Source organism: Rhyacophila brunnea, unplaced genomic scaffold (genome assembly GCF_057557595.1).
Source record: "Rhyacophila brunnea isolate RB1 unplaced genomic scaffold, BYU_Rbru_1.0 scaffold_1, whole genome shotgun sequence".
NCBI lineage: Eukaryota > Metazoa > Arthropoda > Insecta > Trichoptera > Rhyacophilidae > Rhyacophila > Rhyacophila brunnea.
This window is the reverse complement of record NW_028232751.1, coordinates 52,836,435-52,861,058: the sequence shown is the minus strand read 5'-3', so window position 1 is coordinate 52,861,058 and position 24,624 is coordinate 52,836,435. Positions and strand designations below refer to the sequence as shown.

General features: G+C 32.1%; 1 protein-coding gene across 4 annotated transcripts in view; it reads right to left on the bottom strand.

Moving 5' to 3' along the window:
* The window catches only part of trol (terribly reduced optic lobes), a 602,293-nt gene that overhangs the window by 206,953 nt on the left and 370,716 nt on the right, over window positions 1-24,624 (bottom strand). For 2 of the 4 annotated variants that reach the window (XM_085947183.1, XM_085947191.1), the window contains exon 1: window positions 2,121-2,332. The exons of the other annotated variants lie outside the window; for them this stretch is intronic. The gene's annotated coding sequence lies outside the window, so the exon portion shown is untranslated. Of the gene's footprint in view, window positions 1-2,120; window positions 2,333-24,624 lie in introns of those variants that run through there. 4 annotated transcript variants of the gene reach the window in all.

The following is a 24,624-nucleotide window of genomic DNA, read 5'->3' as shown; positions in this document are numbered from 1 at the left end:
AATCTTGTTTATTTTTATAATATGTAGACGCATAACGCATGTAATAGGTACTCCCAAAGAATAAATAAAACATCTGAAAAAGTACCAAAGAAGATAGTGTGTATTTACCAATTTATCACATTTTAAAAATTACGGTTTCTATAATAACCAAATACTAGTATAAATCAAAGATATTGAAAATTCTACCAGATAGAACCTTCTGTAGTTTCCTTAAAAATCACTATACCAAATTTGATGTAATTCCCATTATTACATAAAAAATGGTGCATCCTCATTCAGAGTTTGTATGAAAATTGGTGATCCCATAGGATTTTTTTAATGCTTCATTGCGGTATGGTTAAGCTGCATGTTTGTACAGAAAGTTTCTTCACTATCTTTGTACAAAGCTCTATTTATAATATATCTATAACATAATAACTGTATAAAATGTAAAGTGTATTTGTTCCTTTCAAATATAAATGTATTATTAAATCGACAAAAGTTAAATATACTATTGTAATTTCTGGGTAACTCGTAAATAATAAGGTCTTATAAAAAATAAATGAAGTATATTTGTTTAGAAATACTCAAAGTGGTCATAGGCCAATTTTTCCAACAATCGCTGGAAAAATCTAGTCATGCAGTAGCCGGTAGATCTAGATGCCGCTGGATCGGCGAAATAGTTAAGTTCTAGGGAAGTATGTAGAAACGTAACATTTAAAGAATCAGCTTAGAGAGAAATTCGTCATTAATTGGATTCATCCAAGCTGGTGATAATGGTGACGACTAACGAGTTTAGACCAACTCAAAATAGCAACCAAGTAAAAACTATGCAAGATATTTGTGTATTTGGCAATTATTAATATTTATAGTACTCCTGTTTATTGTTACACACGTATATAATGATTACAACCAGTTTCGTCTATTTAAATGGACATTATAGGCAGAAAATTTTGCTTATTTATAGGTTTCAGACAATAATTTCAAAATTTTTCGTTTCGGGCAAGGCAATACAATAAGACACTGATGAACTTGTCTTGAAATTTTTAAACAAATGTTAATTGAATAAAAACACATTTTTAGCGTCCAAACATTTCTGGTTGATAAAGATAGCGACGGGAGAAAAACATTTGGAATCAGTAACATGATTTTGTTTGCAGAACGTTTTCTCAATCGAATAAAATCACTTTTTAAATCTTTCTCTGCGTTTCAATTCAATAAAATAGTAATACGTCAAAAATCAGAGACACGGGAGATATTTACAATAAAGTTAAACTCTATAAATAAGTTTTAACTAAACTATTTAAACATCTTAGTGGACATACAGCCCGACGGATGTTGGTAAAAATTTTGTTGAAAAATTAACTATTTGCCGTATTCATACATTAAGTAAACTAACTGTATAACAAAGATAATAAAAATATTAAGGTAACCAACATATTAGAACAATAGCTAAATTTTTCGTAATCTTTGTACCCTTTTTGTAACTTTATAATTATAACTGGTTTCACAATCAGATAGCCATTGCAAACTAGGTGCCTAATTTTATTATAATTAAAAATACTGATATTGCAGTTACCAATAACGGTTAAAAAAACTGACAAAAGTATTCCTCTTATTAAATGCATGAAAAGTAAATGTAATAGTTTACAACACTTTTAACTATGTTTTGAATATTTTAATAAAGTGAACGCATATAATTTCGTAAACTATAAATAATTGATATTTGTTATTATTAAGTTATGATATTATACATGGTTTGTATCTATATTAATTTAGGAATAAAAACGGTTATGAAGAATATAAAGCAGATTATAAAATTAATTAATATTGTAGTTTTATTTATTTTATTGGACAAATTTTACATTTTATATAAGTATTTTTATTAATTTATAGTTAATTTTATCACATTTATTTTACAAGACGTTTTAATTTTATATACAGTTATTATTTCCGTTCTCGTATTTTTAAAAAACAAAGATGATTTATAGATAGTTCTAATTTTGAAATAAAGTTCAAACCGCGGGAAAATGTTTTAAAAAATGTATAACTATAGAAAATTGGTCGTATTTTTGACGATTCTCGTGAATTTATTCGCGAATGTTGTGGATTTTTATTCATTTAAATATTGTTTTGCGAACCTCCAGAAGCGTTGCGATATCGTTAGAAGCACAGGCGAAGCACTTGCGAATCCACCGACCACTAGACTAGACTGACAAGCTGAGGCCACAATGTCCGTCGGAAGACTGACTACTGAATGTCGACATTCCGCCAGCCAGCCAACTTTTGTGTTCCCGCCGAACTTGCCTCGCCGTGCGGTGCATCCCCATATGCATCCCGATGCAAGCATGCGCTGGAAAAACACCGCCGTGGAAATTAAATATTCGAAACGAAGCCTCCGAATGGGGGATATTAAATTGACGGTCTGATACTTCTGACTGAATTGAAAATGTCACAATTCCATTATAAAAAAGCTTATTTTCGATAATAGTAAAATTAAGCTGGGAAAAAATACTATGTTTTCTCTCATAATAGAAAAATCTCTTTGAGATAGTAACATTAATTATAATCTTCATCTTTAAAAAATAATTCATGTAGAAAGTAAAGACAGAAGTTTCTTTAGTTAGTGAATTGATTTCAAGTTGCGAATTGAAACGGTAAATAATTAAAAAAAAATAGGTGGGACGAAATTTCGCATTAGTCGCCATTCGCCGAGCGGTATTCGAGGTGGGAGCAGGTCGTTTTTTTGTGATGGCGTTGTAAGAATATATTATTATATCGTGTAAAGATGACTAAAAAACGTTATCCCTGTATTCGAAAAAGAAAACATGTCAATGAATATATTATTATTATTTTTATGACAAAATACGTTCCGTTCGGCACGCGTCATTAGCACAATCCGCGCGTCACGTAGTTACGATCTTTTTAGACCATGCCTCAGCTGAGGTATAGCCTTAACTATTGAGACGTGTTACATAGAAAATTACAAATTCAACGAAATTAATTTTGACTTTTTTAAGGACTAAGAAATCGTCATATGTAATATATTATGAGACACTGTGTTATACAATCAATTCATAGAAGTCACATGAAAGGTGTTTTGTTGTTTTACGTTCGTTTGCCAGAGCCGATAGTCACATATCGTGTTGGTCTCACTTCATTTTTTCAGGCAATTATCGCGGGTAAATAAGATCGATTTAAAAATAAAGCAAAACAATCACAATTATTCCATAAAATAAATCGTCAATTGAATATCGAAACATCATTGGCGTCCTAAGTTTTCTTCGTGCGATGTAAATTTACTCTTCCGATTTGAATGAAAAAATATAAACGTGTAGGAAATACTTTCGCAAATTAAATTTGCAAATGCAGCGCTGAAAGAAAAAAAAGGTACACACGCTGGCGGTATAAAAATCGACAGCTTCTCCGCGCTTTGCAACTTTCAAAACACTGAGTAAGTAAAAGCTTCCAGAAATGTCATCTTGTATCGAACATTATTTACTATTTAAAGGGGGTGTAGACCTACCGGATACCTCTAACAACACAATACAAAAGATGAAATTTCCTAATAATTTAAATTTAAAGTGTTTTATTAAAGCCATTATGTTTAAAAAGATTTTTATATATTATTATATAAATCACCATGAATCTCCCTTAGAAACAAAACATATTTCAATTCGATACGATAATCAATTCATTAATTGTTTTTAGCAATTAGAAATTCATTAATCATCTAAAAAATACACAATAAATTAATCACCTAATTCCATCTTGTAAATTTGGTTTTAAAAGATTTTAAATTTTTCTTTTCATATATTAAGTAGGCTGAAAATAGCAACACTTATTCACTAGAGATTGCAATCTCAAACACAATTTTTGATCACGGGATCGTAAAAACAAATGATATTATACTGGAACTCCTGAGAACACAATAGAAATATTATTACTTCCAAGACTTGTACTCGCATCCATGTTCCAAATTATGTAAATTCGGTGATAAATGCGACTTTATTAAATGATGTGTATTATTTATTAAATAAAAAATGTAGTATTTTTTTTTTATTTTCATAATTAGTACGACAGTAAAATAAGCCATGCTTGTAGAAGAAAATGCATAGGTACACAATATTCACATTTCCGTGTTTTTATGTTATGATAATTTAAGAAGTTTTGAAACGTATGTATGATTCATTTTTTGTTTTTATAAATCTTAAAATCACAATTATAAAATGCATACTTAATAATACAATGTTACTTTAATTTTACAATTAAACAATGTATTCGTCAGTAATTCTTATGGCTTAAAAATGAACATTAAGAAATCAAAACTATTACTAGTATCAAAAATATCAACACCAGATACCAACACAAATTTTGTCATTAACAGCGAACCAATCGAACGTGTGACCCATTATAAATATTTAGGTACATGGGTCAATGAGAAATGGGACCAGTCTCAGGAAATAAAAACTAGAATTGAAATCGCAAGGAGTGCCTTTCTCAAAATGAGACGCCTCCTTAGCAATCGAGACCCCTAAGTCTGAGACTGTGTATGGTACGTTGTTATGTTCTCTTAATTCTTTTCTATTGTATGGAAGTATGGACGCTAAACTAAGAGATGTCACGGAGACTTGAAGCTTTCGAGATGTGGCTGTATAGACGCATCCTCAAAATTCCTTGGACTGACCGGGTGACAAATTTTGAAGTTCTCAATCGAATGGGGAAGGACCGAGAAGTTCTACGTAGTATCAAAACCAGGAAACTACAGTACCTCAGCCACATTATGAGAGGACAAAAATACAGCATTCCCCAACTTGTCAGTCAAGGAAAGATCAATGGTGGGCGTAGCAGAGGACGGCGCCGCATTTCGTGGCTTAAGAACCTCCGTGATTGGTACGAGTGCAGCTCCATTGAACTGTTCTAAGATCGTCTTGATGGTGACCGACCTCTGCTAGGGGATGGCACAATAATAAGAAGAATGTATTCGTAAAATTTTAAGACACGTTTTTTATCATAAATATTAAAAATTACAAAAAATCAATATACCTACTTAAATTTGAATATCCATAGATTAAAAAAAATATAGTTAGAAAATGCCCATATTTTAAACCTCGTAAAAAGTCGTATAAAAAGACTAAATCAGAAATCGATTCGAATCCCGTGTAGTCTCACTGCCAGCTGAAACTCCCAAGCAGGCCGAGACAGCGTAATCAATTATGATATCTTACTATCATAATATAATCATAATATCTTTAACAAATAATTATAGATAAAATAATAAGATATAGTTTGAGAATCACTGCATTGCAGTGTGTGTGTGAAGCCATCAGTAGCAGAATTGCATTTACTTGAGCGAAATTTAATACGCGCTTTTTTTCTCGGAAAACAGTCATTTTCATTTATGTTATAGTTTTCCCAGTATGTTTAAATTGGCGGAACTTTATAACCATTTAAAAATCATAAATTAATATAAAAGATCAGGTATGGCCAACAGATAGATCGCGATCTAACCCCTAGATCGTAAAGCAATTTTCGTGTTCGTATTTTAAGATCCTTTTATTTAAAACGATTAATTTAAAAAAAATCTGAGACTTTACACGTCTCTAAGAACTACTAAGAACCTACTAAAAATGTAAATAAGTACTCTTCCAGTAATCCGCCACCCCAAAAACCAAGTGTCCAATTAGTGAAAGCGGCGGATAGTGCATACATACAAAATATGGTAAAAATTATTATAACAGGTATTTCGTAAAAATAGTTTTTTTTGGGAAATTTGTATTAGCAAATCACAGTTTTATTTATAATCAAAATCAAGTAGGTATTTACAAATTATACATATAACATATAACTAAGTTTATTAACTAAATATTGAACAGTAAATCATTTGACACAACCAGTTGTTCAGTGAGGCAGATATTTTGAATGGCTTATGATTCCTGGTTTTCCCTATGACCAAAAGCATCAGTTTGTGTGTCCCGGTTGCAATGGAGCACGGCATAATTGTGATCTTTGGGCACTTTCCTCCCTGGTACATTACTTTCTTCGCGATGAACGTACGTTTTATGAAGGAGAAGTTTCCAAAATAAACCTGTCTCATCTGCGTTATATACTTGTACGCGGCGGACTACTGAATTTGACAATCGAATACCGACAAATTATACAGCTTGATTTTGTGCTTTCAACTAGTAAAAATAACGGCGGATTATAGTAGTTGTCGAATAATCGAGCGGCGGATTACTGAGAGTACTGTATTTTTTATAAGATGTGTATAAATTTTATTCATATCCATTTACTTAAATATTATTTAGGTAAAAGATGTTGAAAAAACTTTATTATATTGAGAGGAGCCTAAACGTATGAAACTGAAGCAACAAAAAAAAGACTACTGGTCAACTGATTAAAATAGTTACACAGTTAAAAATCAATTTCTTATATTTATTTCTTGATTTAACTTATTTTTTTAAATGTAATCGCATCTGACTATCGTTTCAATGAAACTTTTTAATTGATTTAACTTTTTGATACCTTAGTATTCCATACTTATGAGATAATTAGGGCAACTAAATTAAGCAAAATGTTAATTATTATAATATTAAAACATATTTTAAATATTTGGACGCACCTATAGTTATTTATATTATAAATAGAAGATTATAACTCAGTTATGTGTATTAAAAACGAGAAAAAGACATAGCTTATAAAAAAAACTCTGTATAATGAACTGATTTGCATACAATATGTACATTATTCTATGTATTGTAGAAAGAAACTTGAAGTCTGCTTATTAGATAGACATTACGTCATCTTTTATCATTAAATACAATAAGTTCTATCTGAGGTTTTGATACGATTTCTTAAAATAGCTTTAAAATATTTAATTAGAATATATAACCGTTGAATCAGAACTACCTGCCAGAAAAACTGTCAAATTGACAAAAACTGGGCACACGGAAATAACTTTACTAAGAATAATGATTATCGACAGCATCAAATAAAACTCATATTTAAATCCGACTGCACATTTATATCGGAAATGCAAATCGTTAAAATATATCACTGTACCTTTGAGATATCAGATTGTAGAAATTAAAGTGATTTATTTATTAGTCGGCTCAATACACGGTTAATCTTGATATTGACTCTAAAATAATTATTCTCTCAGGATAGCTGCTGCATTGTGAGTTGTTTGAAGTCTTGGATTGAAATTTGTACGCATGCAGTTCGCCGTATCACACTTCACTGTGAAATGTTGTATCGGAGTTATATGGTCGTATATTAAAGACCGTCCAAACTCTTTGGGTCGTAGGTATAGTGATATAGGTATAAGTACTGTGATAAATTTCATGTCAAAATAAAACACGGTTCTTATCATTTTACAGGTAGCCAGCAATAAAAAAAAATGAAAATAGCCGATATACTGGATTATTTGTTAGGTTAGGTAAGGTTGGGTTTCAATCTTGGATTCATCAATTTTGTCAAAATCAGCTATGAAAATTGGCGTGGTTCCTGCCTGGCGTGATATAAATCGACTTGTATTTAAAACACTTACAAAATACGTAATAAAAACTATCGAAATACAAGGGAAAGACAATAGAAAATATGTAATTAAATTAGAAATACATACAAACGCGTAATTTTTTCATGTGATATAGAAAAGACCGCATAGTATACGGTGAAATGTTATACATACAATTTACATGTAACCGTGAGAAGTATAAAGCTTTACACCAGTCACAAAATATTCCGCAATCTCCCGGTAATGCATTATGTAAGACTTGCACAATACATGATTTCTGAAATCTTGATTTTTCGTATATTAAATTGAAACTTATTGTGGTTTATAAAGTTATTTTGTACTTCAACCAATATTCATTGAAACGTTATTTTATTTTGGTAATTATAATATTGTAATAATTACAATCAGATGCATGACTGTGTGTGTGATGTGTGATGACTGTGAGTCATGTTAAACGTAGCCCATCTGACGAATCTGACAGACTTCTTAAAATGTTATGTAGTCCTGAAAAATAGCAATATTTTATATAATCACCAATCTAATATTTAAGGAAATTAATATACCATATAGGTACTTACAAGAACATAATATGATTACCGTTTAAATTTCTTTCATTATTTCGACGTACACTTTTGGTGTTTACGCTTTTTTTAACATTAAGTGGGCTCGCATATCAGAACTCGCCGCATGCGTCTTACGACGAATTCATCGATGTGACGTCATCGTAAACCAAGAAACAAACGTTATCAAATGGAGCTTCGCAGATTGGCCGATGCAACTGCGACTCTGCGATCCTGCGACATGCCTCGAGTTGCATTGGCCAAAGCCTGCATGTCGATCTCGAAAAATGTCGGCTCCACGCAAGCGGTCATCGGCCATTTCTGTCTCTGTCTACACTGTCATTGCTCGCTCATCGCTGGTCACCGCGTTTGACGTTTGTTCATACAATCAACACAATAAAAATGGCAGACGAGAGACTTCTCCTTTTTCGCGTTTGACGTTTGCCGCTAGGCAGATGTGCGAGGTTGTAGCATGCAACATTCGTTGGCGGTCTCATAAGTTTTGATTTATGGCCGTCAGGCACACAAGGCGAGTTTTTATGTGTTACTACTTACATAATTCACAACCGAAACAATCATGAATATTTTTTTAAGAATTGAAACAAGTTATCAATAAACTATGAGAAAATGTAACTTTATCAAGTAAATACACTAACTCAATAATTAAAGGACTAATTTCGCTGGTATTATCACCTTACTACTACGTACTAGATTATGAATTAGGTAAATATTGATCTTGAGGCACTGGATCTTGGGTGAAGTAAACCATAGTGTAGGTATCTAATAAATATTTTTATAAAAGATAAATATTAAAAGTAAAACTCGGTTAGAACCATGCGTATGTGATGCACAACGTGGCCGCCAACACCAACGCATCCATAAATTCAATTAACGCACCGGTGTTCAAGTTTTCTTAGCAAGAATTTGCATTTACTTGTAGCATATAATATAATATACTATTAAATTTACTAGAATAAATCATAAGTGGTCGCTGACCCGCCCGGTCCACTGCAATAGCTCATATAATATGTCAAAATAAGTACTGAATGCATACATAGTATAATATATAGTTATTTAAGATTTTATTAGACTGAAGAATGTATCTAGTATATATTATTTTAACGCCTTTTTGTGTAAATATATACTTAATACTTAGTAGAAAGCGTTAATGAGATCAGTAATTCTTATGGTTTAAAAATGAACCTCAAGAAAACAAAATTATTACGAATATTAAAAATAGAAACACCAATACAATTTTTGTCATTAACAGAGAACCAATCATTGAACGTATGACCCATTATAAATATTTTGGTAAATGGGCCAATGAGAAATGAAACCAGTCTCAGGAAATAAAAAAACTAGAATTGAGATCGCAAGGGGTGCTTTTTTCAAAATGGGACTCCTTAGCAATCGAGACCTTAACATAGGTCTGAGACTGCGTATGGTATGTTGTTATGTTTTCTCAATTATTTACTATGGTATGGAAGTATGGACGGTTAAACCAAGAGATGACACGGAGAGTTGAAGCTTTCGGGCTGTATAGACGCAGCTTCAAAATTTTTTGGACTGACCAGGTGACAAATGTTGAAGTTCTCAATCGAATGGGAATGGACCAAGAAGTTCTGCGTAGTATCAAAACTAGGAAACTACATTACCTCGGCCACATTATGATCCTCTAAATCATAAATCATGAGTGCCATGGGGTCCTCTAACGTGGGGAGTTGCATGCTGCTGAAAGCCAATAGCCATGTTGAAAGCAGACCGACATTTATATTGTCGAAATTATCAGAGAAAAAAATATTGTAGATAGTGATCTATTTAAATTGTTGAGCTTATTGTGTAATTTATAGAATATCTGTTTCATTTGGATTGTGCTCACTATGGGTCGGGTGAATCGATTATAATCATTTCTCGTAAATGTATTTTTTAATATAAAATCCACCTTGGTCCCTTAGAATGTCCATATCTACATAATATAATAATATGCTCCTTTTAGAAATGCATAATAAACATTAATATTTTTACATGTCAGACATTGGGCTTAGATTTTTTTTAAATTAATTTGAAAGTTCTTCGAAGTTAAACTATAATTTATTAAAAATATTATAAAACAATGTTTTTGTCTCTTTCTTCCATGTAAACGTAGTTTCATCATAATAATGGGTTGTACCTTAAACAATCCTATTAAAATCAAAACACAACTAATGAGCTTAATTGAGATGATATTCTTATCTGATTATTAAGATTCATAGTGCAATCAAAAACACAGCTGGCGTCTATTTTAAAACTGTACCAGAATGAGTTTTCATTTGATATTCTCATCAGTATTATATAATACAATATTAATACACTTTATAGTGACTGGTTATCTAGCTAAAGTGTATTGTTTACTAGTACCCAGCAACTAAAGTTTAACACTTAAAGCACGTTGATAATGTATTGTAATATATTCTTCTTATTTAGACAAATACATTGTGGCAAGGCTTATCGTTGATTGTGCAGGGAAAAACAACGTATATAAGTAGTACATAACACTGCTAACAATTTATTTGATTTTCAATTGTTGTTGATCAATACTAAATATCGATTGGTATGACTGTATCAAAGTCACGATTAAACACCCACAACTTGGGATACATGATCACACTATTGTGATACGTATTTATAATATTACGGCATGTATTATTTTTATATTATTCTATGCATAAGTGATAACATCTGTTATTAATTATAAAAAAAAATGATTGATAATGTAGTAATGAGTCAACTCTGATGGAATTAAAATACTAATTTTCAAGGTTAATGGTAACATTTAATCTTCTTCTATATCAGCGGCTTTCAAACTGAGGTCCGCGATCGAACACATATTTATACTATTTATATTTTTATAATTATAGCATGTAACATTCGGCGCTTCAAGGAAAAGATATCACAGTGCTCTATTGTCACGAAAAATTAACAGCTTTCAAAATGAAGCTTGAACTATGGATTGTAAAGTTAGAGAGGAAGAATTTTGCCCCATTCCCACAGCTGAACAAATATTATATTGATGAAAATGGTTTTAATGTCGATGGCAATATCCTTGAGGTGATGAAACAGAATATTGCCTTCATTCTTAGCGAAGAAATTTCTTACTATTTTCCTGACCTACGAGAATTTGAAAAATACCATCGTTTTATCAATAACCCATTTGTACTCTCCATTAATGATCTGCCTTCGGAGACAATTTAATTCAGGAACAGTTTATTGATTTGATAAATGGTGAGGGTGCAAAACATGTTTTCCGTGAAACGTGTTGTAGTGGTTTATGGATTGAAATGACACAATCCTATCCTGATGTTGCAAAGATGGCTCTAAGAGTGCTGATTCCATTCGCAACCACCTATGAGTATGAGACGGCTTTATTACTTTTACTTACTTTTATACCCGACAAATGACATACGAGTTCCATTGGCCAAAACAAAGCCAAGCATAAAAGAACTGGTTCAGGCAAACCAGATGCATCCATCCCATTAAAATTATCATTTAAACTTAATGAGTACATACCATGTAATATTTTCTGAATACATAACAGTTTGTAAAAAATGTTTTATTCTCAACGGCCTATAAGCAGTGCCGCGCCACAGGTATGTGGCACCTACAATTTCTTTAAAATAATATAGATTTAATTTTTTTATTAAAGCGGTCCGCGAGCCATCAAATAAATATAAAAGGGACCGCTATGAAGGAAATTTTAAAAAGTTAGAGAACCACTGTTATATATCTATCTTGCCCTATTACTAATTTTACGTTTCATTTATTACGACAAGGTAAAATTTTTTGGGAAGTGGCCTCTGTTACGGATGCGTAAAATAGCTCTTCAAACGGACTAATTAATTATATTTTAGTTACCTATCTATTCATCGTAATATAAAACTATAAGATAGCGTTCGCTAAAGAAATAGGCTGGACACATAGCTCGAAGACCCAAGAGGTACAAAAAGTTCGCCAGGTACACCTAGAGGCCGCTGGATCGACGAAATGATTAAGTTATGCGGAAGTACGTGGCAGAACTACGCACATACCTACCACGTTTTTAAATTTACTGATAAATCATATAAACTTTACAATTCTATGTATTAATAAATACTTTTTTTGTACTTGATAGAAATACTGAATAAATATAGAATACTGAAATGTCATTTTGACATGTCATATTGATTTCCATAGTAACGTATTAATACTTTAGTTACAAGGACCCCCTTAGCAACCAATGATAATGTTTTACTTTTTACGAATTTTTTCCGAAATAACTTTCCATACAAAACAGAATTAACTGAAAATAAATTCAATTCTGCTTAAAGATGGCTAAAAGTATTAAAAAAATGCATTGTCGTCGTGTTCTGATATAATCTAAAAGTTTCAAATGTCTAACTAGTCGGGAAGTTAGTTAAAAATCTTCAATCGTCCAATACAAATCTTGGACAAACAAGTAAAAATTTGTACTGGACAAACAAGAATACAAGCTAATAAAAACGTGGTAATAAAATACAAAGTATTATCATGTTATTTTTATTATTTTTTATACTTAAATAAATACGATTGGCGGACATGGCCCACTTTGCTTTTATAGGAAAAACATTCTGAAATATTTTATAAATCTATAATTGGTACCAAATGTTGTTCAGGGCGTGCGTGCTACCTGTGCTTCTGTATAGCCGTGAGACATGGCATCTTACTAAGCTTCAAAGGTCTCGGCTTTTGAGCTTTGATAATTGATGTCTCCACCGAATCTTAGGGGTACATTGGTACGACCGCATTACAAACACTCGAGTTCATGAGCGGACACAGCAGCCGTCGGTGTATGAGGTAAACATGAAGAGACGCTTAACGTGACTGGGACATGTGTTCCGGATGCCGCCAGAGAGTGCAACACTTCGTACCCTTATGGCACAGGCCCAAGGGTTCCGTCGCCGTGGCCGGCCCTTCCTCCTCCTTCGATGCTACAAAAATGATCTACGCACTGCAGGTCTGGCATGGCGGGAGGCGCGAAAGCTGACGATGGACCGAGGAAAGTGGCGTTAACTTGTCCTTGTCCTATGCCCCAACGCTGCGGCGTGTCAGGGAGATAGAAGACCAATTGGTAAAATAATATCTATTTACGTCTTCATTTTTTTATACACGCTGATTGAATTAAAAATTATATAATTCTCATATTTAAATGTATTGGAATTTTGCCAAGTGATTAACATAATATTAATACCCACATAAAAAAAAATTCAAAACAACTGTTAATCCGTGGAAAAAACAAAGTTTTATGATCTCATTGAACTTGAATTCCAAGCTACAATAAAAAATTGCTCGTATCACTGATATAAATACATTTCATTCAATTTTCAGTTGAAATTACTTGCTTACACACAGTCAAAATATATCGCTACAACGGTTTTCGCTTATATCACTTTCAAAAGATATTTATTGCAGAAAGCATGATTGATATTGCGTAATAATATGACTTCAATGGTTGGTTATTATTGTCTTTGCTTGTAGGGTTACTACAGTGCATTTTTCCATCATCTTTCCTCGACGTTTCGGGCTAGTTGCGACTTGTGAACGAACGTCTGAGAGTATCAACGATTGGACAGCACTCAATTAATGCAGGTAACAAATAATTGTACTGCGAGACAAATATACTGAGAATAAATTGTACCTTTTCACCTTGTAAAGGTATCAAAGAAACCATAACAATGTTAACAGGGACAACAGTTTGAAAACGTCATGACTTCCTGATCTTATCTTTTGACTGGCATCTCCCGATGTACGTAGAAAACTTTCTTGTTTTAATAACGTTTAATAACTTTAACATTTTCAATACCTACCTAATAGTACGCCCCAACTATTGCAAAATAACTTGAAAATTATTACTCTATGCACCAACGTTGCCAATTTAGCATTTTTATTGTAAGCATTTTTGAATTAGTGTTTTTATGACAAAACAAACAGCTTACAAGCTATCGGTGTATACTTATGTACGCGCGTTAGAAGTTATACTTCTTTGGCGTAACAAAACAAAGACAAAACTTGTGATAACCTAGATTCTTCGACGAGCTCTTAAATTACACACTCAAGAAAAAAGGCCGCTTATTGGAACGCCGCTGGTTTATTTCTATACACTTTAACTTATATTACTAAATTATATAATTATTTATCGTTGTTTTTATTTTTAAAGTAACAACTGCCACTATGAGGTTTAATAGTTTGTTGACGTAAGGAATTGCAAATGGCCGACAATAATAAATTCGCTGCCTAGGCAACGAAACAATTCTAAACTTTAATAATATACTATATAATCGTCACGATTGGAGTATCATACTGTGGCGTAATGGTATTGCGTTCGGCTGATAACCGAACAATCGGTGGCTCGAATCCAATCGATTTATTTTTGTGTGAAAAAATAAATTATGTGTCACGCCAAAAATACTCTCTGATCTGATTTTCCAAACGCGCCTAAAGATGTATAACTTCAAAAAACTAGTATACCCCAGATTTGCTTGAATATCAACATAACTGTCCCTTTATCGGTTGGCTAGTAGGTATTGCGAATAAAATAAATATTATAAAATATAATATATTATTATAATGAATTGTTATAGGTAAAAGTGACATATTTGTTAGTTTCGACGTAATAAAATCTTCTTCAATCTTCGTTCTTGTAACAACAATGTTCATAATGAGTTATTTGGACTTGTTTTATGATTTTGAGAAAATACAAAATTTTTCTACCTTATTGTTCCATCGAAAGATAAAAGAATGAATACACCTTGACATTACAAAAAAACTAATCATAATAAAATGCTAGATCGATTCATAATTAATTCAAGGAATATATACCTAAGTCAATTCCAAATTTAGATAGATATGTTAAAATGAGCCTTTCACCATTTCAGCTATTCAATTTAATACAAACACTAAGCCAACAAAATTATTTTATCATCGTCGGATGCTATTTAGGTTAGCTTAAATAAATTATTATTTTCATATAATAAGTATATCAGCAAATTGCATTCAAAGCCGCTTGCCTCTTTCATACAGGATTACCTACAGAATGGGCAGCTAGTCAAGTCACATTTTAGTATTTTAGACATTAAAGGCTGCAAAACAATAGTTCGACGACCATAGTATAAAATAGGTTTTCCGTCACCCTCAAATTTGAAAACACAGTTTACCAAAATTTAAAACAAGTTTATTTTTACCACGTTTTTATTAGCTCGTATTCTTGTTTGTCCTACAAATCTTGCAATCGATTTTTAACTAACTTCCCGACTAGCTAGACATTTGAAACTTTTAGATTATATCAGAACACGACGACAATGCATTTTTTTAATACTTTTAGCCATCTTTAAGCAGAATTGAATTTATTTTCAGTTAATTCTGTTTTGTATGGAAAGTTATTTCGGAAAAAAGTCGTAAAAAGTAAAACACTATCATTGGTTGCTAAGGGGGTCCTAGTAACTAAAGTATTAATATATACGTACGTTACTATGGAAATCAATATGACATGTCAAAATGACATTTCAGTATTCTATATTTATTCAGCATTTCTATCAAGTACAAAAAAAGTCTTTGACAATGCAGTCTTTTAATACTTTTAGCCATCTTTAAGCAGAATTTTCAGTTAATTCTGTTTTGTATGGAAAGTTATTTCGGAAAAAAATCGTAAAAAGTCAAATACTATTATTGGTTGCTAAGGAGGTCCTAGCAACTAAATTATTAATATATACGTGCGTTACTATGGACATCAATATGAAATGTCATAATGAAATTTCAGTATTCCAAATGGTGTTCACGGTAAAATTATGGGTATTTAGTGTATTTTAATAGGTACTTAAGTCCACTTGAATTATGGAGTTGTCGAGTATTGACACACAATTAAAAATTGCATCGCATCACCAGATACTTTAAAATATTAACAACATTGACGTAAAATATACTTTTTTTACTGTTAGAGCAAATGTGTGTTTATCTCAATTATCTGGTAGACTCGCCACGCCGGGCCCTCCACGAGATCGGGCCCCTAGGCTAGAGCCCTGTCAGCCCCCCCCCCCCCCCTTGTAGGGACCATGCCGTATATGCATTCTTATAACATGCTTTATATGACCAATCAAAATCTTGAAAACTAACAAATGCGTAGTAAACAAAGTAGTGCATTATAAAATATTTTTTACTGTAGGCTCAAAAAAAAACTAAAAGAAATGTCCAATGTCGGTAGAAAGTTCCGATACGGCACTCGGCTCCCGAATTTATCCGATGACACACATGTGAAATGTACCTAATTCAGATAAAATACGCGAATATATTATATGCGAAATAATATTTTTCGTTGATTGTCGAAGCTTTCCATCTCAATTATGGCGAAATTAGCCGCACAACAATGGAAATAAAACGTGTAAATGCAAATTATAAGATTTATAAAACTGGCAGAATGTGTATTGGACGACGACCTACGAGATGAACGGATGCATGGATGAATGGCTATAATTGGATCAAATCTTCTCAGGATAAAGATTCTTGTATACGGATTTTGAATGAAACTTAGACCTACTACACTGGATTGTTTTGCCAAAGGAGAATACGATTTATGTATGAACAAATATTTGTAGCAGTCTGTACAATATAATTTAAGCCATCTAAGTAAAGTATGCATAGTGCTACAGAAATAAATACAGATACATAAATAAAGAAGCAATAAATACTTAAATAATCTTACTTTAGAATTCCGTGTTTTGGTGTATGTATTAGAAGTGTGACATCACTTACCTGTAAAAAAAGAGAAAATTCATTAGAACATTAAAAATAGTTAACAAGTATAAAATGAATATATTGTATGGCAAGCACACGCGAGAAAAGTAAACTTTTGGGTTTGTAAATTTGAAGAAAGTATTCTCGCAGAAAGATCTACTTTAAGTAATAAATATGAGCATTTGTGTTATAATTAGGCTTAGGATTCTTAGGTATTTAAATATTTTTTTGAGCGGCCCCACATCCAAATATCAAAAATATCTATATGTTTCAGACAATTTTGAAACATTTAAGCCCTATTTGTTAGCACCTATTTTTAAATATTTTTGGATAATTACATATATTTACATATTCTAGGTTTAAGCACATATTTTAACATAAACACTAAATTTCAATATTCCTGGACCAATGAAATAGTGCTTTAAATAAAAATACTGGACTTCAAACGCTGCAGAATATGAAAGCTCTTTTGGAAAATCCATCAGATTCCTCAGATGTTTCAATTTTTCCTACTTCAGAAATAGTTTCATTTACATTACGCAATAATAAAATCTATATAAGTGGAAAGAAATTTTTCGGTGTACAAAAATTTGCTAAAATCAAATCGACAAAGATTCACTTTTGAAATTTTGAAGCATTATTTTAATATTTATTGTAATAAAGCGTTTTCTGTTTGTGAATAAATAATAAATTAAACTGTTTAAATATATATGGTTTATTGTAATAGGTACTTATTTCAATTTTTAACACTATTTTTGGTTTTTTAGGACATATTTATGAAAATTTAATAACATATTTTCTGATTATATCTAAGTACATATTTTAGGTACCTATTATTCATTTTTTAGCACCTAAAAATCCTAATCTTAGCTATAATCAATTGGTTTAACCAGAAAAATCATTTCACCTGTTTCGAATGTCTTATATTTAAATTTTATCTTTGGTATAATCACAATCGCTTATCCTCGCATATGATGCTGCCCTTACACTATTTATAGTTTTAGGTACTTGAAAATATGTTTTAAAAATATTAACCCGAAAAGACACTTAAGTTAGAAAAATAATACAAAGTTCTTTTTATATTAGATATAACTAGGGTTCATTGAAACAACTTGTAATAGGTACTTATTTCAATTTTTAACACTATTTTTGGTTTTTTAGGACATATTTATGAAAATTTAATAACATATTTTCTGATTATATCTAAGTACATATTTTAGGTACCTATTATTCATTTTTTAGCACCTAAAAATCCTAATCTTAGCTATAATCAATTGGTTTAACCAGAAAAATCATTTCACCTGTTTCGAATGTCTTATATTTAAATTTTATCTTTGGTATAATCACAATCGCTTATCCTCGCATATGATGCTGCCCTTACACTATTTATAGTTTTAGGTACTTGAAAATATGTTTTAAAAATATTAACCCGAAAAGACACTTAAGTTAGAAAAATAATACAAAGTTCTTTTTATATTAGATATAACTAGGGTTCATTGAAACAACTTGTATAATATATAACGATATGAGAATAAATTAAATAAAGATGAAGGTTTATACAAACACCTACAGTTTATACAAAAATCAATGATTACATAGAAAATACATTGATGTCATAACTTAACGTTTCTTTACTAATTGTATTGTATCACTGTGGACTCGACACAATATACCGTTGAGGCATTTTTGATATCACACAATGCAATGAAAAGTAAATACTTACAATTAGCTAAGTAATAATTATTCTAGTCAAAAATAATTACGTAATAATAATGTTCTTCACTGGACTCTTTACAGTGCCCGACTGTATAGAACTGAATGCATTTCATGATATACCTAGTAGTTGAAAAGCGTATTTGCGAATTTTAGGAATTTGTGTAAACAACACAAAAGTATTTTCCTCTGTGTATTGATGTCCACCATGACTGCATTCAAAGCTGCTTTACAATTCGAATTCATTAAATTTTATCAAAGTAATACACGTTAGGAATCCAGGTAACAATGCTTTAGGAAAATTATTCACAATACTCTCTGCCATCCACCAAGGCAACGGCAAAGGCGCGGTAGTATTGACAGTGTGATTTTGTGTTACTATGATAATGTACCTCATGGGGGGGCTAATAGGGCTCTAGCCTGGGGGCATGGGCTTAATCGGGGGCCCGGATTGGCCAGTTAAGTGAGATATACATACACCACAAAATAAATTTGCTTTAATAGTAAAAAAGTCTAAAGTCTAAGTAAAAACTATTATAGTGTATACAATAATTATATTATTATAATGTGCGATATAATTGGATGTTGTATGAAGATTCATTTAGTTAAATGATAAATCATATTGTGTAGAATTATATTTTATAATTATTTTTAGTGTTTCCTGACTATAAAAATGGCTATTTATCCGATATACCGAAGGGTCGGATGTTACTTGGCCACCACACAAGGGGTCACGATTAGTGCTTCATAATAAATACGATGCTGTCTGTTGACGACTCAATAAATCAACTGGATTTATTTAAAAATACAAAGATCGCTAAAAATACACGAAACACCCTTAATTTGACCTCAAAGAACCCTGGGGTCACATTTCTCTTCACTTTATCGATAGTTAGAGGGGGCCGCTTCCGGATGTGGAAGGCATGATGTACCTACACAATATCTATATGACGTTGCCGATACCCTGCCGCCATACGAGTGAATTAATAGCAGTACGTAAGACTTATTATTGAGATTAAATCTACAACCCTATGACATAAGATTTTTCTAAAAGAATTCAACTTATATCCCCCAGTTGGCATTAATTTAGGTACATGTTATTTTAATCGAAGGGTTGAAGCAATCCAGCGTAAGAAACAACCGGAAGGCAAATGGCTAACAAACAGCTAATAAAAACTATTAAAGAAAACTCCACATAGTAGGTTCATATGATGAACATTACAATGGCGAAGGGTGGAGGTAGGCTGTGATTGGTAATTGAAAAAAAAAAATTGAATTCGATTTTTTTTTTATCATCGTTATTTTATTGATACAATGTTATTGAACGTAAAATATTATATTTTACCTTTTTATAAAAAAATATTTCACTAAAAAGACAACAAAAAACAATGCCCTATAATTCTTATTCGGTTTGTCTACTGTACGCAAAATAGCATAGCCAATATGCAAAGGTAGGGCATTGTTTTGAAAGCATTACCCGTTTCATATAATAAAGTAGACAAATGTCATACAAAAAATGGATACGTTAGTAGAAGATTCGATAGACTTGGATACGGTATATCAAATTATACGTGTATGTGAATTCTAAATTAGAGACGGATAGCTATGTTGCTTAGAAAATAAATATATTAACTTTATTGATATTTTTATACTTTTTTTTTTTTTTTTAATTTTATTCGTTTTAAATGATAGCCTAGTATAGAGTAATTGTCACTGCTACATTATAGGATACATTGTAATTTAACTTTTTTTTATTATATACTTACTTATTCTACAGATTTCGGTGTTTTTCATTAAATTAGTTAATCTATTTTGTCTACGGTAGACATTCTTTTCAATGAGTTTATTCTGTATCAGTTTAGAGAGGATAAAGCATCAGGATAGCATTATATCGTTTGATTCAATAGTTTGTAAACATGCTATGTAAAAATGTATACATGCAAACTATCTTCATACATACCCCGATGTGTATGAAACAGGTATGTGAGGATAAATTTCTATTTATGTGACTTTGGAGAAATACTAAGCTCTGACCACATCGTTCAACGCTGCGACGTGAATGCTTTCATTGAGAGACTTTCTGCCATCTATGAAGATAGTGAATGGATTATAGCTCTACTGATGACTCTTTAGTGAGAATTGTTGACGTATAATGTTTTGTTTCTATGTTTATTTCCTTATACAACCTGCCTATACAGTAGCGGTGGCAAAATTGGTCGATTTTGAAGACTAATTAGTATACTTACTACCAGTATATAAAAATACTTAAGTAGTATATAATATAAATAGTATCGAAACTTATTCCAAAATACTTACTAGTTGGGATATTATATAGAGCGTGAGCGAGAGACTAACGTAAACCGACATAAGTCTAAACTAACTAAAACTAACTCCATATTATTACTATAAAACGAACTTGTCACCATTTCTGTCCTTCACTATACTCACTTTACAACTGGGGAGAAAGAGAGAGCAATGGCAGTTGAGTGTGACAAATTACGAGAAATAGCGACACGATAAACAAATGCAGGGCATCACGGAGGATTAACTATGGTCATTATAACGTACCCATATGCCGTAAATTGATTACCAGCCTGCCACACCATATTTTTTTTATATAACCTGCCTGCTTCACCATACTTTCATATAACCTGCCGCCCTTAGGTATGTACACATGACAGCACATAAAACCGACTCGAATCGCCCATTTCATCTAAAAAAGTAGTATAAACGAAGATGAATAAGGAAGCGAAACAACCCATTGTTTGTGTAATAACATATGTTAATTATGATATTTTGTTTGTGAAATGACATGTGTCAACTTTTTCCCCGTGTCTATACGGCTTAACATTTGATGGAAGACAGCACCATCAGAAGAAGAGACCTTAGTTTTTAAATGATTTATTTTTGTCTTAATCTTAAATAATGATAACACGTAATAAAAAGTTTTTGAAAAGCACAGGCCCGTACTGAGCAAGTGGGTGGAATGTGACGCAAGCAGTGGGAGTTTTGAAAGATCCCGATCCTGAGCCACTCATTCCAGCTACTGTCCGAACATGTACTACGGCCCAGGCCTAGGCCAGAGATTGTCAACTTTCTTGTAATAATTACAGACATGATATAATATAATAATATACGATCCATCCATGAAATAAACCTGGGAATTAGGTGTTATGTCTTTTCGTCGTTGTATACTTAGTTATGTCACACGAATAACGCTCAAAAACATGAAAATCTCGACATGCTGATGTATGGACTATAGATATCTACAGAACAGATGATAAATAGAATTCAGATAGGCAATACTACATTTTCATGTAGGGTTTTGAATGTGTGAGTGACCTACGAAAATGAAACAGGCATTATGCACTTGCAATAGTGTGTATAATACACCAATATTAAATGGGCGTATTGACGCTGCATGCATTGGCATAAACCGAGAGCAGTTGTCAGTATCATATTCATTATTATATATATATATATATATATAATATATAATATTCATTAATTCAATTTTAATATCTGATTTTGGCAAGAATCCCTTTCCTTTTTTGGTAAGAATTTCCTGAATTCAAGAATGAAAACCAAACCTAACCTATTATCCAGTATATCGGCTATATTCGAAATTTGTTTGCTGCTGGCTTCATGTAAATTGTAAACTGACAAGAACCGTGTTTTATTTAGACATGAATTTTATGTCAGTACTATACGACGCAAATAGGTTGAACGGTTTTTAATATACGGCCATATATTTCCAATAGAACATTATTTCACAACTGAAGTGTGATACGGCGAACTGCATACATACGAGTTTCTGGACACAATAATTTTGTGTGTTTCATCGGAACAAACGACGTGTGACCTCGTGGAATATTGTTTTTTATTAAAGCGTACAAATTTGTATGACGTAAACTTTCCAATCTACATTTTTTTACTTTGATAGCAATTCTAGTACGCTAATTTTCAAAACTTTCAAAAAGTGGACTATGTACGAACATGTGTGTTGGAATATATGTTTACAGAATATTTATATAATAATGTTCATGTTCCGTTGTCCAACCAAGACGCAACGGTACGCTATGTATCTTGAACAATTAGTTGTACATTCAATCGTATCAAGTTACCACCGCAGACAATGTGTTTATTTAAATTTCAGGATTTGTTTACAATTTGTTTCTTTAATGTATAAACGAGGCCGCTTTAACAACAGAGTGACTCAAAACGCATATGTTTGACCTTCGTAGCGCTAAATCTGATATGGTTTAAGCGAACGTCGCGTCTATCATCTATCCTAAACTTGACATTACGAACCGTCCGATTACCAGTGCGTGAGTGCGTGAACACCGAACTGGCTTAAGCGCGCGCCAGCCCTCTCAACATAAAAATATCAGTGCCTGGCATCCTGTTAACCCCCCCACCTAGATCCGTAATCCACCAGCATCCTGAAATTACAGTCCACTGCAAAAGTGCCATAATGTTTAATCATAATTTCTTATGATGATCATCAACTTCCACTAAGTGATACTTGACAAAAATAAAGTAATTTAGAGTCTCATTCTATCTAGATAGCTATTTATTATAAGGGTTGAGTTTTACCATCTCTGGGGTACGATTCGTGATGTGCCTACCGTGTGCCTGGCATTGCAAATCCGGCATACCCCATGACTTGTGAATATCACGATCTGTAAGATAAAGTTGACAAATGCCGCGAAGACATTTCGCATATTTCAACACGCTAAAAACAAACTCGGCAAACTACTGCGAAATCATTCGGTACATAGCCGTTTTCGTTTAAAACACATTTACCATTTACCCAAAAACAAAGATGGCAAACTTCAATAGAATTAAATATAAAATATACGTTTTTGTTTTGAATGTATTTATTTTACTAGGTAACAAGTTGATGTATAAAGGTGGGCGCGTAGTTTATTATTGTGTAAAAAATGCCTTTGTTTCACTGTGAATTTTGATTTTTTAAAACAACTAACTCCTTGGAGCACTAGTAAAATAATCTGAACCCGTCGTTGTTATGTTATATTATTATTTTTGACTTATAACCCGTAAATGCACGTTGATGGCTTACGGCAAAAACTATATTATTATTCATTACCTATAATTGGGGAGGCGGGAGGCGCAAGAGTTGGCGATGGACCGAGAGAAGTGGCGCGAACTTGTGCTTGCCCTATGCCTCAATGCTGGGTCGTGGCAGGGTGGAAGAAGAAGATAATTTTTTTCGTTGATGCAATTTTATTTCAAAACTTACAGATTTCTACAGTGGACACAGTGTGCTTATAAAATAGTTTAAGTTTATATTCTTTATTACTGTTAATTTATAAATAATTACAAGATAAAAAGAACATTTTATATACGTTTTTAAATTTTCTGTTGAATCATATAAACTTGACTTGACTAGCTTAAACGATCAAAAAAAATTGTACTTGATAGAAATAATACTGAAATGTCATTTTGACATTTCATATTTATTTCCATAGTAACGCACGTATATATTAATAATTTAGTTGCAAGGACCCCAGACCCCAACAACCAATAATAGTGGATTGGATTACGGATTTCTTCCGAAATAACTTTCCATACAAAACAGAATTAACTGAAAATGAATTCAATTCTACTTAAAGATAGCTAAACGTATTAAAAGAATGCATTGGGTGCGTGTTCTGATATATTCTAAAAGTTTCAAATGTCTAGCTATTCGGGAAGTTAGTTAAAAATCGATTGCAAGATTTGTACCCGATAGACAACCACCGGACAAATAAGAATACGAGCTAATAGAAAACGTTGTAAAATATTAAAATTTATCGGTTATTACGACTATCAGATGTTTGATTAAACATTTCTGTATCAAATTGCCCTAAAATCACTCAGAAATCTATGAATTATTTACTCTGTAGGATTTAATTATTATATATTATTACATTTAATTATGTCGTGCATAACGCGGATAGACGCGATGTCATATAGGTCGTAAAGTAGATGAAATGGCAATAGTCAATGGGAAAGGCGAAACTGCACAAGTGATTTTTTGTACTCTTCATATGATAAAAATGTCTTCAATGCATT